This window comes from Capra hircus, chromosome 6 (assembly GCF_001704415.2).
Source record: "Capra hircus breed San Clemente chromosome 6, ASM170441v1, whole genome shotgun sequence".
NCBI classification, from domain to species: Eukaryota; Metazoa; Chordata; class Mammalia; order Artiodactyla; family Bovidae; genus Capra; species Capra hircus.
The window spans coordinates 17,230,834-17,241,126 of record NC_030813.1 but is presented as its reverse complement, the minus strand read 5'-3'; positions in this window follow the sequence as shown (position 1 = coordinate 17,241,126).

The following is a 10,293-nucleotide window of genomic DNA, read 5'->3' as shown; positions in this document are numbered from 1 at the left end:
TGCTTGGGCGTGATACGGGTCTGAACCACAGCCAGCCTGTTTCTTATCTGAGAGATCACCAAGTGGGAAAGCATTGTGGATGGATTTAAATCAGCTTTTTTCTCTCTCCCTCCTCCCTTGCACACAACAAAAGTCTAAATCCCTTTTCAGGCCAGATTGCCCCATTTCCCTGCATGGGCCAGGCAGATTGGAAACATGTTTGTCATTCAGCTTTTCTCCAGGCTAATCAGGAGACACTGGGGTGGTGGGATTTCTGCCTTTCATCTATGGAGCCTGCCTCTAAAATCAGCTGCGTGGAGGCCGCTGGGCCCACTCAAGAGCAGGGCTGCCTGTCATCTCTGCAGACAGATATAAAAATATTGTTAACCACAAGCCTAAGCAGAGGGTTTAACAGGGATTTGAATCTAAAATGTGATACTCGACATAGACTAACTTGATCTGGTCCAACCGAGCCGAACCCCTTATTCTGTTCTAACAAAGTGTGTCACATAATGGAGGAGATTTTGATGGGATTTACAACGTCTCTGTTTCAGGCTAGATGCTGAATAGATCTAAACTGTGAATGAACATTTCTGCCTCCAGAGTGGTCACGAGGAGAGGCCTTGGCCGGCCTGCCTCCTGAGTCAAGGTCTTATTGACAGGACAGCTTTCAAGTTCACCGAGGTGTGGTCCAGAGAGAACAGTGACAGCTGGGCTTGGCAGGTGTGTAGCAGGGGATCGTTCTGTGCCCAGCTTCACACAGTGCAGAGGGTCACTACACAGAGATTCCCACACCTTCTATATTGGGTACCCCAATGAACTTTTGAACCCCCAATTCTGGAAAATAACTGTAAAGACAGTGGACACCAATCATGAGGAGGCAGTGAAGAGTGGTGGAGAGAGTCCAGCAGGGCTTGGTTTGACTCTTGGCTTCTCTGCTCAACGTGGGATCTTGACCAGATTACTCTTTACAAATTTAGTTTCCTCATCTATAGTAAGGAGATGGTGATAGTGTCTTTTCTCTGAAATTGTTGCAAGGGATACAAGGGATAGTGCATGTTAAACATTCAATCTAGCCTGGGTATAAATGCTTGATCTATAATACTGTTTGGCTTCCCAGGCGGCACAGTGGTAAAGAATCCACTTGCCAAGGCAGGAGGCCCAGATTCAGTCCCTGGATGGGGAAAACCCCCTGGAGGAGAAAATGGCAAGCCACTACAATATTCTTCCCTGGCAAATCCCATGAACAGAGGAGCCTGGTGGGCTACAGTCCATGGGGTCACAAAGAGTCAGACATGACTGAGTGAGTGAGCACACACGCACGTAATATTATTAGCTATTGCTTGTAGTTCCGTGGCAGTTGAGAATGGTTTAGGACCTTCCTGCCACCACATGCTGGCTCATTCTTAGCTATTGCTGTTTGGAAAAGCAGTGATAAAATTTTTTGTTGTAAACATCAGTGATACAGTGACATCCAGTTATATTCAGCTATCAGGAGACCACCTGGGAAAATCCTATATTTCAGGCATAAGCAAAATCTAGAAACCAGAATAATGAACACTCATGGATATACCACAGAATTTTGACAAATTTTAATATTTTGCCATACTTACTCAGATCTTTTAAATGAAACGTTAGACGTTTGGTTGAGTTGCTTGCTACCTTCCTTGAGCCCATTCTTCTTCCTACTTTCTCATCTCTGCTCTGAGATAACCACTGTCCTGAATTTGAGCTTTAATTATTACCATTGCCTGCATGCTAAGTCGCTTCAGTTGTGTCTGACTCTTTGTGACCCTATGGACTGTAACCCATCAGGTTCCTCTGTCCATGGGATTCTCCAGGCGAGAATACTGGAGTGGGTTGCCATGCCCTCCTCCAGGGGATCTTTGTGACCCAGGGATCAAATCCTCATCTCCTGCATTGGCTGGCAGGTTCTTTACCGCTAGTGCCACTTAATTATTACCAGATATGTCTTTAAATTTGATATAGCTGAAGTAATAGCTATATATGCCCAGAAGCAACATTTAGTCTTATTTTATACCAATGTAAATGGTGTATTGAAAAGTCCATCACTGACTTTTTTCATTTAATATTGTGTTTTTATATTTATTCATACTTGTACATTTTAATAAATCCAAATGGACAAATTTTTACTATGGTATAGACTTTCATTCATTCTCTTATTGGTAGGCATTTAGGCTCTTTCCAGTTTTCCTTTCTGAAACAATTCCAGAACGAAGGTACATCTGTGTGTGTTCTTGTACGTGAGTGCCTGTCTATGGCGTGTATCTAGAAGTCGAACTGCTAGCTCCTTCAGGGCGTACATTTTCATCTTTATTAAATATTGTCAAATTGTTTTTACCGCTAGCAGAGTATGAGGGTTTAGGGAGATATTTATATGGAAGGGAATATATTAAATAAGTTTACTCACCCAACTTTCTTTGAGTTTCTAGAAACGATTTAGGAGGTGATAATGGCTGCTCTCTTATAAGCAGCTATGGAGTACAGGTTATTTTTTTTCCTCCCTGTGTTAATTAATCCCTTTGGACTGTGGTCCTGGGGCAGCCCAATGTTGATAATAGAATGTGCCTGGAGAAAACCAGACACTCAACTTGGGTCAAGAGGTTAGGAAACAAATAGTCGCCTGCGGTCCTTAAATACTCTTCTTCCTGAGGCACCCCCCACTAAAATGAAGCTCCTAAAAATAAAGCAACCAAGCTGAGAATGGTTCATTAAAGAACTTCACGTCTTGAGATGGATGCTCCTTTGATAACAGGGCACACATACAGAAGGGGAAGGGTAGAGAGAGGTGGGTAGACAATGTTGCGTCCTGGACACTTTTTTTTAGCCATAGTCACCGCAGCGCTTATTACTGTGCTATAATGGATACGTTTCACATTTCCCAGAGACCCCATGCGTTCTTTAGGATTGAAAAGATGCTTGAATGTCTTTAAATAAAGTACAGTCCAGAAATAATTTTACATAATTACACTGGTAAGGAAGAAAATGATTTTATTTTAGTTCTGTGTGAAGTGAGTCACAGGAATAGAAAATTAACAACTAAAAAGAGATGTGGACCGATTTTTCCCAGTTCTTTTGAGAGAGAGCAAGTCCTTCTAGATGATAGAATGGTAAATGTTACATGCACACAATTCCAAAGCCAAATAAAATTATTTTTGTAGTGCTTACTTATTATTTTAAATCATGAGTGCCATTACTTCCCTTCATTCTTCTACCTAATTGTAAGTTGACTGTACTAGGAAATGAACTATAGTTAATTTGACTGTCAACTAGCGACCAAACTGAAGCCGTAAAGGGCAGACTGTTGGCATTAATTAGAGACTTCTGTTTGGCCTTTAGATTTTTATCTCTTTGACCTTGTGCCTCCTATAATCTGGCTGGAGGGTTTCTGGGTCAAATGAAGGCTTCTGAGTTGCTGGACTGAGAACTCCGCACTAACTTGCTTTCTCTACATCAGGGAGCTTGCCTCATGGTCATAATGCTGAGAACTCCCAGCTTTGCCCTCAAGTTTTCTCAGACCCTGAATAGGAAGGAGACTTCACTTCTTTTTCTCCCTATTACAAAACATCTCTCAGTTTACACAGGTCTTGGAAAATAGTCAAAATTTCAATACACGCGGGGTACTAAGCTCCCGGTTTTAACTGCTATACCATCTTCTCACTTGAAAAATTGATGCTTCATAATGATATGTGCTGAGCACTGAGCTAAGAGCCCATGCATTATCTTTTTCAATACTTATTTTATGATTTAGATACTGTTTATTGTATTATTGGGCGTCCCTGATAGCTTCGTTGCTAAAGAATCCACCTGCAATGCAGGAGACCCCGGTTCTATTCCTGGGTCAGGAAGATCCGCTGGAGAAGGGATAGGCTACCCACTCCAGTATTTTTGGGCTTCCTTGGTGGCTCAGCTGGTAAAGGATCTGTCTGCAATGCAGGAGACCTGGGTTTGATCTCTGGGTTGGGAAGATCCCCTGGAGAAAGGAACATCTACCCGCTCTAGTATTTTGGCCTGGAGAATTCCACGGACTGTATAGTCCATGGGTTTGCAAAGAGTCAGATTCAACTGAGCGACTTTCACTTCACTCTTGTATAGTTGTCCAGTCGCTCAGTCGTGTCTGGCTCTCGGCAACCCCATTGACTGCAGCACACCAGGCTCCTTTGTCCTTCACTGTCTCCCAGAGTTTGCTCAAAGTCATGTCCATTGAGTCAGTGATGCTATCTAACCATCCCATCCTCTGCTGCCTCCTTCTCCTATTGCCTTCAATCTTTCCCATCATTGGGGTCTTTTCCAATGAGTTGACTCTTCACTTCAGGTGGCCAAAGTATTGGAACTTCAACTTCAGTCCTTCCGATGATATTCAGGGTTGATTTCCTTTAAGATTGACTGGTTTGATCTCCTTGCAGTCCAGGGCATCCTCAAGAGTCTTCTCCAGCACCACAGTTCGAAAGCATCAATTCTTTGGCACTCAGCCTTCTTTATGATCCAACTCTCACATCCATACATGACTACTGCAAAAACCACATAGTTTTGACTACAGAGCTTTGTCAGCAACGCGATGTCTCTGCTTTTTAATTTTCTTTCTCTAGGTTTGTCATTGCTTTCCTTCCAAAGACCAAATGTTTTTTTAATGTCATGGCTGCAGTCAACGTTTGCAGTGATTTTGGACCCCAAGAAAATAAAATCTGTTACTGCTTCCACTTTTTCCTCTTCTATTTGCCATGAAGTGATGGGACCATAATCTTAGTTACTATATAGCTACCCCTCAAAATGTAGTGACTCAAACAGGGTAGAAATATATTTTTCTCATGAATCCAGCAAGTACATGGCTCTGTTCCGTAGAGTCAACCAGGGACCTAGGATGGTGGGGTGGTTCCTCATGACTGCTGCTGATGTTACTGTTGTTACCGCTTCTAGCAGCAGGAAGAGGAAAGAGAGCAGGAGGGTGCTCTTCCACCATCCCTGCATCCTGACCTAGAAATGACACATCTAATTTTGACTCATATTCGGCAGAGATAATTCAGTCATGGCCACACCTGGGCATGAGAAACACAAGGAAATATGGTCCAGTTCAGCAGTCATGTATTCAGCTATTATTCTACTGTTGAAAAAGGAGGGAAAGGAACGCTGGCACTGCTATCTTATCTATGGATATTCACACTTCTTTGAAATCTTAACTAAACTTATTAACCCATCAAGTCTCTGGGCAACTTGCAGTCTCTACCAGCTACCACCTGTATTTTACTACTGAGGCAAGTTTGATTTAGCAAGTTTAAATAACTTGCCCAAATATTATACACTTACTAAGCAGAGGCAATGAGATTCAGACCAGGCAATCTGAGGCTAAAGGTTCAGCATTTAAGGACCATTTATACTGATTCTATATTGACAGCTGTATTGAATAATGAATTCATTGGCAAGTTAGTTTTCCTTTAAACAGATACCTACTTGGCTCTGCAGGAAGAATGAGGTAATCAGGAACTTTCCATTGTGGAAATAGTGTAGATGAGTCCCGCAGTTTCCATTGTCGGAGTTCAGGAGGCTAAACATCTGCAGAGTGATTAGCATGTCCTTGGAAGTGAGGTTTCTGTGGTATAGGTAAAATACCTCTGGATTTTCGTGGTTAGAGGATATTAAGTGACAAAGGAAGGTATTACTTTAAGTCATCTCTAATTAGGTACTTTGGTTTAACACACCCAGTCAAGGATATTTTGAGCTGAAGCTTAAAAAGTGCTGCCTCTTTAAGCATAACTCACCATTAATGCTTAGATGAAAGGTATTCTGAACTTGTGGGACCATGGTCCATCAGCTCAACTATGTCACCCATAAAATGACAAGAAAATAGTTATTTTACTCACATTTCTAGTCAGAGGGTTGGGGGAGTGGCGAGCAATTTAGGTGTCCCTGAGGGAGAAGGAAAGGCAACCCACTCCAGTCTTCTTGCCTGGAGAATCCATCCCAGGGACAGCAGAGCCTGGTGGGCTTCCGTCTATGGGGTGGCACAGAGTTGGACACGACTGAAGTGACTTAGCAGCAGCAGCAGAGAGAGAAGAAGGAAAAAATTTGTGTGAAAGATCAATGTTATTATAATTTAATTAAATGAATGCTGTTGATTTTGAGCCACAAGAATGAATGCTAACTTGTGTAACTCAATATACATGTGCCCCAAACAATGACCCTCCTTAACTCAAGCAGGGGCTGTTCTTCTTAAAACACAGTGTGGACTCATGGGAAATTGCTTAATCTCTCTAAACTGCTTCATCTGTAAAATGGGCATACAAATGAATATTTTTTTGTTGTGAGAATTAAATAACTCAGATAATAACATTTGCATTTTAAATGGTGATTACTGAATAAATATTAGGGATTATGGCAACCCTCTACAAAATGCATTGCCAATGCTGGTGGGGGGTGCTGTGGGTCACTAATTCTGTAAGATTATGAAAACAAAGTTCTGTGGAGGGAGCCCTTAACAAATTATTCAAAATATTAATCCAGAACTTTGCTAATGCCAGCTCTCAAATCTCGTGATGGACTAAAGATTTCAGTTAAAGTCTTATTTAATCTTCCCAGGCAAAAATAATCACTCTCCTCCCTGTGATCTCTTTGCTCCTTGATCATCATTCTATTATTGTACTTACCACATAGTGTCACAGAAATTTATTTGCCTGTTTGGATTATTTGCAAACTTCACTGGTGATCAGGTGGTGTATGAAATCCTCTAGGTCAGGGACCATATTTCCTGGCTTCTGGCCTGGTGCCCGGGACAAAGCAGAGTCTCCATAAATGTTTCTTTAATGAGTGGCTAAATGGCCTGGTGGAGGTTGCTAGCCCTTTAGACGAGGAGTCTGGAAATGCCCTGGGTTGTATTTTTCTGGTTTGCCAATAATCAAGCCATTTCACACTCAGTTTCCTCATTTGAGAAATATTCCTTCCAATGTGCTTCCCTTGAAAAGATGCTGTGATAATTAATGAGACTCCTTGGAAAGGAGCACTATTCTCTCTCCCTTTGAAGCTGGCTTTTACAAGAAAATCTTTATATACAAGGCTGTAAAAATTCTGTTCTCCTTCCTGCCTTTTTCTTCCTCAAACTCAAAGGTCCGGGAGAGATTATCTGCCTATGAAACTTCCATTTCCTACATGCCTGACTCCCAGGAGCATCACCTGCAGTGTACCTGGGCCACCCATCCAAGCCGTCAGGGCTTCCCTATTCACAAATCCATGGAAACCCAAGAAAACTGGAAAACCCAGCAACTTGAGGCTTGTCAGGGATGGCCCAGGGGAGCACTGGTGATTCACAGATGCTTTTTTTGGCTCCTCTGTTCTTCCTAGGGTTGTCCATGGCTTCACTGGAAAACCACCCATGAGGGTTTGTCAGGGACCCTGTATGAGGTCCTGGGCCTGCTGTGCCGGCCTAACACACTGCACATACAGGTGAGTTCTCACGTCACGATGGACTGCTGTTGGGCAAATAGAAAGAGCTGTGTACAGAGTGTGTATAGGGCAAGAAGAAGCCCAGAGACAGGTGAACTGTGGGCTGTGGCTGAGAGAACGAAGAGCCACATCGGAGGAGATATACCTGGGCAGGTCTGGGGGATGAAGCAGATGAACTAACTTTGTGACCTTGGACTTAACCTCATGATGCCTCCATTTCCCTCATCCACAAAACAGGTATAATAACAACCTAGGGCTAATAGTGAACTCCGGGAGTTGGTAATGGACAGGGAGGCCTGGTGTGCTGCAATTCATGGGGTCGCAAAGAGTTGGACACGACTGAGCGACTGAACTGAACTGAACTGAGGGCTAATAAAATAGATAAATAAAGCAATTTGCAAATTATAAGATGCTTTGTAAATATTGATTATGAATTATATCTTTGAATTACCTTCTGTAAGGAAAGCAGTGAAGATGTGGCGTGTAAGACCCTCCCAAGGTTTTTCGGGGGGGGGGGAGGAGGTTATTGTTGCTCCTTTTGTTTTGTGTTTTGGTGTTTTTTGGCTGAGCCACTTGGCTCGCGAGATCTTAGTTCCCCAACTGGGGATTGAACATAGACCAGACAGGGACTGGGAAGCCTGTGGTAGGCCTTTTCCTACTGGCAGCAACCACCCAAGAGAAGTTTTATAGTTTACAGAGGCACTCTAATGAGAATGCAAGAGGAATAATGCGCTAGGTTTGAGGTGACATCTAGTACTTGTAACCTAACTTGGAGACTGGCAAGATGTTTTTCTGCACACTTGGGCATGACCCCATCTGAGTTGAACTTCCATTAACTGTTTCATTTCTAAATCTCTAAAATCAAAAAATGTCACTTACTCCCACTCAGTTACTTTCCAATCAACTTATCTTCACATTTGCCAAAATGTCTAGCCCCTGGACCCTGACATTTCCTCCAGGCCTTTTCTGACTTTACTTTTTCCACTATCCAGCAATCACTGTCTTGTCAACCGTCTCAACTCATCTGTCCCCTATCTTTTTACAGAACATGCCTCTCCACACCACCGCCTCTGTGTGACGATCTGCTCAAGCTCAGCCTTCCGAGCCTTGCTAGAGATAACTGTGTGAATGTGAGAGCAGCGCTGCTCTGAACTCAGTTTCCAACCTCAGCTGCTGCCTGCCATTCTTCTCTAACAGGACCATATTTTTAAATATTATTGGATGTACTTTCCCTTGCTGGTAGTTCCCGCTGTCCCCATGGAAGCCCAGGGCGTCCCTCGCTGCAGGGAGAAGGCAGTAGTAACCAGCCAAGAACAAAGCCGTCAGTGTTGAGCTTCTCCAAAATAGGCTCTTGAAGCTCATTGCAGGGAAAAATAGATTTGCAAGCCAAGATTTTCATTTGTAAGAGCCAGGCTTTGTTGAGAGACGAGAGGATGTGTGGGTTCCAAGGAAACAAAATCAAGAACTAGAACATAGTTGATAGAGATCAGCACAGAGCAGGGAGATTGACTGGTACACTCCCACGTTTGAGGGTTTCCTGTCACCCCGGAAGGCAACAAGACAAAGCTGAGGAAACACACAGATGCCCAGAGGGCCTGATAAGAGGGGTGGAGGGCCATCGGAGAGAAAGACTCGAGTATGGAAGGAAGGCTGAGCAGGGCAGGGGTGGAGCGGGACAGAGGAAGAATGGAGATCTTCTGGTGAGATTTGGGAGCCCTGGAGCGGAAAGAATTTGCATAATCCTTCTGGACTGGGACTCTGAAAGAAGACTGCTCCTGATAGCAGAGGTACAGTGATCCTGGCAGCATGGAGCGGCCACAGCCAAGGGAAAACGCCATGTTTAAGTAGAGGGATGTCCTGGTAATGGCTGGGTCCTGCCATCCCCTCCATGTGCATGGAGGTTATCTAGCTGGGAAGGCAGAGGGTAGAGGGGACCTGGCACCAGAGGGTGAAGGATGCCACCTCTGCACAGCCCTTCAATGCCGAGGTTTTCGCCAGGCTTCCTCTCCTCAGGCCCTACACTCAGCTCCTGTCTTATACAGATCATTCTCAAATTTGTGACTCTGAGTGGACAGATTCTGCTTCATAACTTTACCCACAGAGCCCGACTTATGATTGAATCTCAGAGTATGTTTATGTTTCTCAGTTGAATGAGTGACCTTTTGTGGGTCCTCACTGAATCGAAATTTCACAGCATCTCTGCCACTTTCAAACAATACAGTGTTTCATATCTTTGGCTTGCAAATAAACCTTTACATGTATTTGTTGAAATATAATTGTCTCATTATAGTGTTTCAATTTGAGACAATAACATGTATTTGTCATTTGGCAGAAGAAATTTAGAAATAATAATATAACATTTTTGGAGTAATATAATGTAACCTAAATGTTCGTTAACCCAAATCTTCATCTTTGTGATAATAGGTTTCTGCCGCTGCTAAGCCACTTCAGTCGTGTCCGACTCTGTGTGACCCCATAGACGGCAGCCCACCAGGCTCCCCCGCCCCTGGGATTCTCCAGGCAAGAACACTGGAGTGGGTTGCCATTTCCTTCTCCAATGCATGAAAGTGAAAAGTCAAAGTGAAATCGTTCAGTCATGTCCGACTCTTCACGACCCCATAGACTGCAGCCTACCAGGCTCCTCCGTCCATGGGATTTTCCAGGCAAGAGTACTGGAGTGGGGTGCCATTGCCTTCTCCTTCCAAAAAGTATCCGGAAGTTACTCACGGAAATCCGTAAGGGATGCCTTATTTGTGCCCACAAATCGGGCTGTTAGGTATTGTCACCACATGATACCCACTCCGCTCGTCTCTGCCTTTGACTCTAGAGTGTCCATGTCTATTAGGCATAAAGCCACTT